The sequence below is a fragment of the Tachypleus tridentatus genome, chromosome 1 (genome assembly GCF_004210375.1).
Source record: "Tachypleus tridentatus isolate NWPU-2018 chromosome 1, ASM421037v1, whole genome shotgun sequence".
NCBI classification, from domain to species: domain Eukaryota; kingdom Metazoa; phylum Arthropoda; class Merostomata; order Xiphosura; family Limulidae; genus Tachypleus; species Tachypleus tridentatus.
Genome location: NC_134825.1, coordinates 3685854 through 3691567, shown reverse-complemented (window position 1 = coordinate 3691567; position 5714 = coordinate 3685854).

Here is a 5714-nt window from a genome sequence, read left to right as displayed (position 1 = left end):
AGAATCCTGATCTCTGATATCAAATATCAAAACAACCAAGAGAATTCAGAACTCTGATATCAAATATCAAAACAACCAAGAGAATCCAGATCTCTGATATCAAATATCAAAACAACTAAGAGAATGCAGATCTCTGATATCAAATATCAAAACAACTAAGAGAATGCAGATCTCTGATGTCAAATATCAAAACAACCAAGAGAATGCAGATCTCTGATGTCAAATATCAAAACAACCAAGAGAATGCTGATCTCTGATGTCAAATATCAAAACAACCAAGAGAATTCAGATCTCTGATATCAAATATCAAAACAACCAAGAGAATTCAGATCTCTGATATCAAATATCAAAACAACCAAGAGAATTCAGATCTCTGATATCAAATATCAAAACAACCAAGAGAATCCAGATCTCTGATATCAAATATCAAAACAACCAAGAGAATTCAGATCTCTGATATCAAATATCAAAACAACCAAGAGAATTCAGATCTCTGATATCAAATATCAAAACAACCAAGAGAATTTAGAACTCTGATATCAAATATCAAAACAACCAAGAGAATTCAGAACTCTGATATCAAATATCAAAACAACCAAGAGAATGCAGATCTCTGATGTCAAATATCAAAACAACCAAGAGAATCCAGATCTCTGATGTCAAATATCAAAACAATCAAGAGAATCCAGATTTGTGATGTCAAATATCAAAACAATCAAGAGAATCCAGATTTGTGATATCAAATATCAAAACAACCAAGAGAATGCAGCTTATTTTTAATTATTGATATAAATCCTTGAGACATGAAATTAAGTCTATAGTATATAAAAAAATTCATTTTATGATGGATAATTTATGCATACTGCTAAATTAAAACATGTGAAATTCCCATTATTATGTTGAGAAGAGACCAAAACATTATTATTCTAAATATATCTAGAACTTCTATCAATTATTGTTTGTTTGTTTGTTTATGAATTTCACACAAAGGTACTCGAAAGCTATCTGCACTAGCTGTCCCTAATTTAGCAGTATAACTCTAGAGGGATGGAAGCTAGACATCACCACACACTACCACCTCTTGAGCTACTCTTTTAACAACAAATAGTGGGATTCATAGTCACATTATAATGCCCCCACAGCTGAAAAGACGAGCATGTCTGGTACGACGGGGATGCAAAACCTCAACCCTTGTCATATCCAACGAAACATCCTGCTTATCATTAAGAAATGGTTCAATCTTCATCTTTAATACTTCCATATTACAGCACCTGTATATTCTTGTAAAACCGTTTCACAGCAAGACTACAGAGAAATAACTAAAGAATCACAAGTTGATCTTATAAAGGTTAGTATACATTTGTAAACATAAATTCACATTATTTTGATAACTTTCATTTCAAAGTATAAGCTGTATTTTCTCACATATTAAAAGAGTCAAATAATATGAAATAAAGCAACATCAACACAAACTGAACAGTAAATCACCAAGAAAACCTTTACCAACAGGGTCTAAACATGTGATGATTCAGAGTGAAGTCTTTCCTGCACTGATTAAATACACTTCACATGTACAACTGTAACAGATTTGATTTATTCAGGACTTGAATAACTAAGTCTCAGTCTTCCCACAATTTTCAACCACCTCTCCACTGACATTCTTTCCACAAAATACAATGGGATAAGCAATGACACAATGTTGAGAAAGCAGTATTGCCTATCACAGATATAAGTAACACTTGATTGGAAGTCATGTGATTTTTCAAAATGCTCAAGTAGCTGCCACTGTGTTAAACTTCCAAAACCTGCCAGTCAAACTGACAATTGAGAGGTGATCTTATCTCACAACTTATGGCTATTTTCTATCTAAACTAAATATTTGGATAACCTTGTTATTTGATTGATTCAATAAACGTATTGAACCAAGATGACTTAAACCTGATTTTAACTGTACTTTAATGATAACTGTTGGGTTTTGTCTAGGGCCTGAATTCTTTACAGTATATGTCTATGACTTGATCTCTTGTTGTATGAAGAATGTCTTGTATGATCTATCTGTAGACTGACACAGGAGACCTTGTACCTCTACAGTCTATTTGCCAGTGAATTCTTCACTGATGTTGATGTTTCAGCTACAGCCAGAGCTATTAGGCACAGTAAGTCTTTATCTTGTATAATAAAGGCACTGCCCTCAAGTGCTGGTTCTATGACAGCCATGCTAATCTCTGCTTCAATAGCTACTCTTTGGCACTGTCACAAAATGTCTGCAGTTTTTCTTCATTTCCCACAGACCTTCATTTGGGATGTCATTCTTAGTTACTCAGAAAGACTTGCTGTCATGTTTGCTCTTCTGCCCTTGAGCTTTGCTGGTGACTGCAGGTGCATCACTACTATTCTTTTTCTTTAGTCATGTTTTCAATCACCAATTTGTATGTTGGTGTCTACATGATCACATAGTAGAATGGTTTTCACTACTGCAGTAGTACATACAGTGCTTCATAGGACTTTCACTTTCTTGTGCCCAAAATAGTCTTCACATACTTGCATGTTCACACCTCATAATATTTGTACATGCTCCAATCACTATTAGAAATGTTGAACCATTTGCTATGTTCAGCTGGCTGTCAATCATGTGCTGTTTAATGATCGAAATAGCCTTTCTTCTTGTAGTGAATCAGAGAAGTTGTTTTGATTCTGTTTTTTCTGGCAGAAGCAACGTTTGTGTTATTCCTTCTTTTCTTACCCTCAATATCTTTATACGTAGCTCAGCTGCTTTTGGTTGTTAGTGATGGACATGTACTCACAACCTGCTCCATTTCATAACAAATATACTACAACTTCTCCCTTTTGTCCACTGAGTTCTTGTCATGATTGATCGTATTTTATTTCTAGTCAGTTACTCCTTGTTTAAATTTTAACTGGTTATTCTCAGACTTATAATATTCAAAACCTATAAACGTTCATTGTCAAATATCTGTAGTTTATCAACCAATAAGTGTTTATTAAAATTATAGCTTCTGAGGCTTATAGTATACTGACTGTGGCTGACCAAACAATCTGTTATTGTCTCTTGGAGCATCGATGTCTACTTGTTAGGTAAGATAATTGAAAGTTCAACAACATTTGAAAATACAATAGTGTTGTTGTAAAACATATATTGTTGTTTCATACTCTCGAGAATCTTCTATGAATTGAGGGAACAGACTAGACTTGTGTCGTACTCATCCAACAATATACGTTATATGCATCAAAATGAACCAAATGTAAATGTGAAATGTATAATAGTAAATTCATCATACCTCCCTCCTTGGAGAATTAAAGATTAGCATAAGGTAATTTTTAACTCGGATATTATACATATATATTGATAAGTATATATACTATTCAATACACTGTCAAATAATTATAGAATTTCGAAAATCATTACAATATATAACTCAATTAATACAATTAACTTTATGATAATATAATTATATAACACGTGAAAGTGGTTAAATATAAATGTTATCTTTTTCACTCAACATAAACAATAATAACATGATTGATATGTTCTTTGGAAGTTGGAGTAAGTTTTGAAGGGGCAGTGTAAATTTTCTGGTTAGGTTTTCCAACCACTTGACAGGTATCTCAAGATTTACAAAACTGATAAACATCCTGCCTAATTTTTGGCCAAAAGAAATGTTTCATAATGTTGTCACACGTCTGGTTGACATCTAAATAACTTCCCATAGGAAGTTCATGGGCAGCTTTAAATATTTCAAAACAATATGCTTTTGAAACAACAACAACAAAAAAAAACTACAGCCCAATCCTCTGAAGCTGGAACATTTGGTGGTCTCCATTTTCCCATGAGCATGTCATTCATGAAAAAATTACCATTTGGAACTTTCTCCAGTTTATTTTTGGAATACTTAATTAGTGAAGAGATCTAGGAATTCTTTTTTTCTCATTGATCAGCTTGCTTCTAACAAATGGAACTTCCCCAGATGAATCAGATCTCTCATGTTCCTCATTGTCACTCACCAATAAATATTTAGTAAGACAATTACTCACAAGATCCCTATCAGATAATGACCTGTTTGAGAGAAATCTTTAATATTATCCTCTGAACAAGTGCATATCATTTCTTTTTGGCTAATTTCTTTGAGCTAGAGTCACAGCACATGTGGGAAACAATAATGATACACCCCTTATTCGTATAGTAGGTCACATTCTGACCATAACTGGTCTGAAAACTAGGTCTGATGTTAAACAAGCTATGAAGAGGAACAAGAACAAAACCACGCTAAATACACTGAGCAATAACACACTTACCGGTGGCAGAAATTGAATTGCAATACACTTTCTAACAACTATAACCGAGTCATATTAGTATGACATAAAATACATATGGTTATGAAACTAGCACTCTTATTTGTCAAAAACACAAAACCAACAGACACAAAAGGTCTAAGTTCATTCTTAACTTCATCAGTGAAGACATGGTTACATGGTGAATACAGTTAAGACATGGTAAATACAGTAAAGACATGGCTGCATGGTGAATACAGTGAAGACATGGTAAATACAGTAAAGACATGGCTGCATGGTGAATACAGTGAAGACATGGTAAATACAGTAAAGACATGGTTACATGGTGAATACAGTGAAGACATGGTAAATACAGTAAAGACATGGTTACATGGTGAATACAGTAAAGACATGGTTACATGGTGAATAAACACCAATATGTGGACTGCACAAAACACTGTCCCCTTTGTTATTTTCTTTCTCAAACTCCACCTACTGGAGATAACATGACAAGTTTTGATTTTTTTATATACAAAAGTGACAGACAGGACTTGATGATTTTGAACTAGAGAAGTTGAATTTTCTATATCAATCCTCAACTTCAGTGGATTAAACATGTAGATGTTTTTGCTAAGATACCAGAATTTCTTCTTTTTTTTTTAATGAAAAGTGGCTTTAAAGTGTTTCTTTTCATCCAAATAAGTTTTACGTTATCACTTGTACAGTATTTAAATTCCTCAATCAAAAATAAATTTGTAAAAACCCTTGACTACATGCACAGAATTATAGCATTGATCAAAATAAACTTACTTTTATGGGACAAATTCCACAAAAGTTTGGCAGTCTTGCTTGCAATAACATCAAACCTTTTTGTGAAAAGCCTCTGGTACTAACTCATTCTCTTTGAAGATAGCTGCTTTAACCATATCATAATCCATTCTATCTTCTTCAGAAAGGTACAGCATGAGCTTCTTATGCTTTATCTGTTAAAACTCTGTAATAATACTGACCAATCGTCTGTTGGCCTTTCCATGGTTTGTACAACCTTTTCAAAATGTTGGAAGTCTACACTTCCCTCTATTTGCTTACTGGAAAATTTGGGATGGCTTGCTTGAATAACTTTGCACGAAAGTCACACCAACCCACATGGCAGTGTGTCTTGTATACAAAAGAACCTGCAGGATTCCCTGTGTATTATTAACATAGTGATAGTTTAGCCATTTTCCATTTTGGGTATCACACACTCTGATAATTCAAACTATAACATGCTTTCAATTAATGTGTTCCAGAAACCCTTAATTTCATTTAATTCTAAATTTAAGGTAATCCATTGAGGAATACACAAGAGATAAGTTACCACTTTTGTTTTAACTTCTTTATTTTTGTTTTCTTTGTTCCAAAAATTTATTTGACAGAAAAACTTA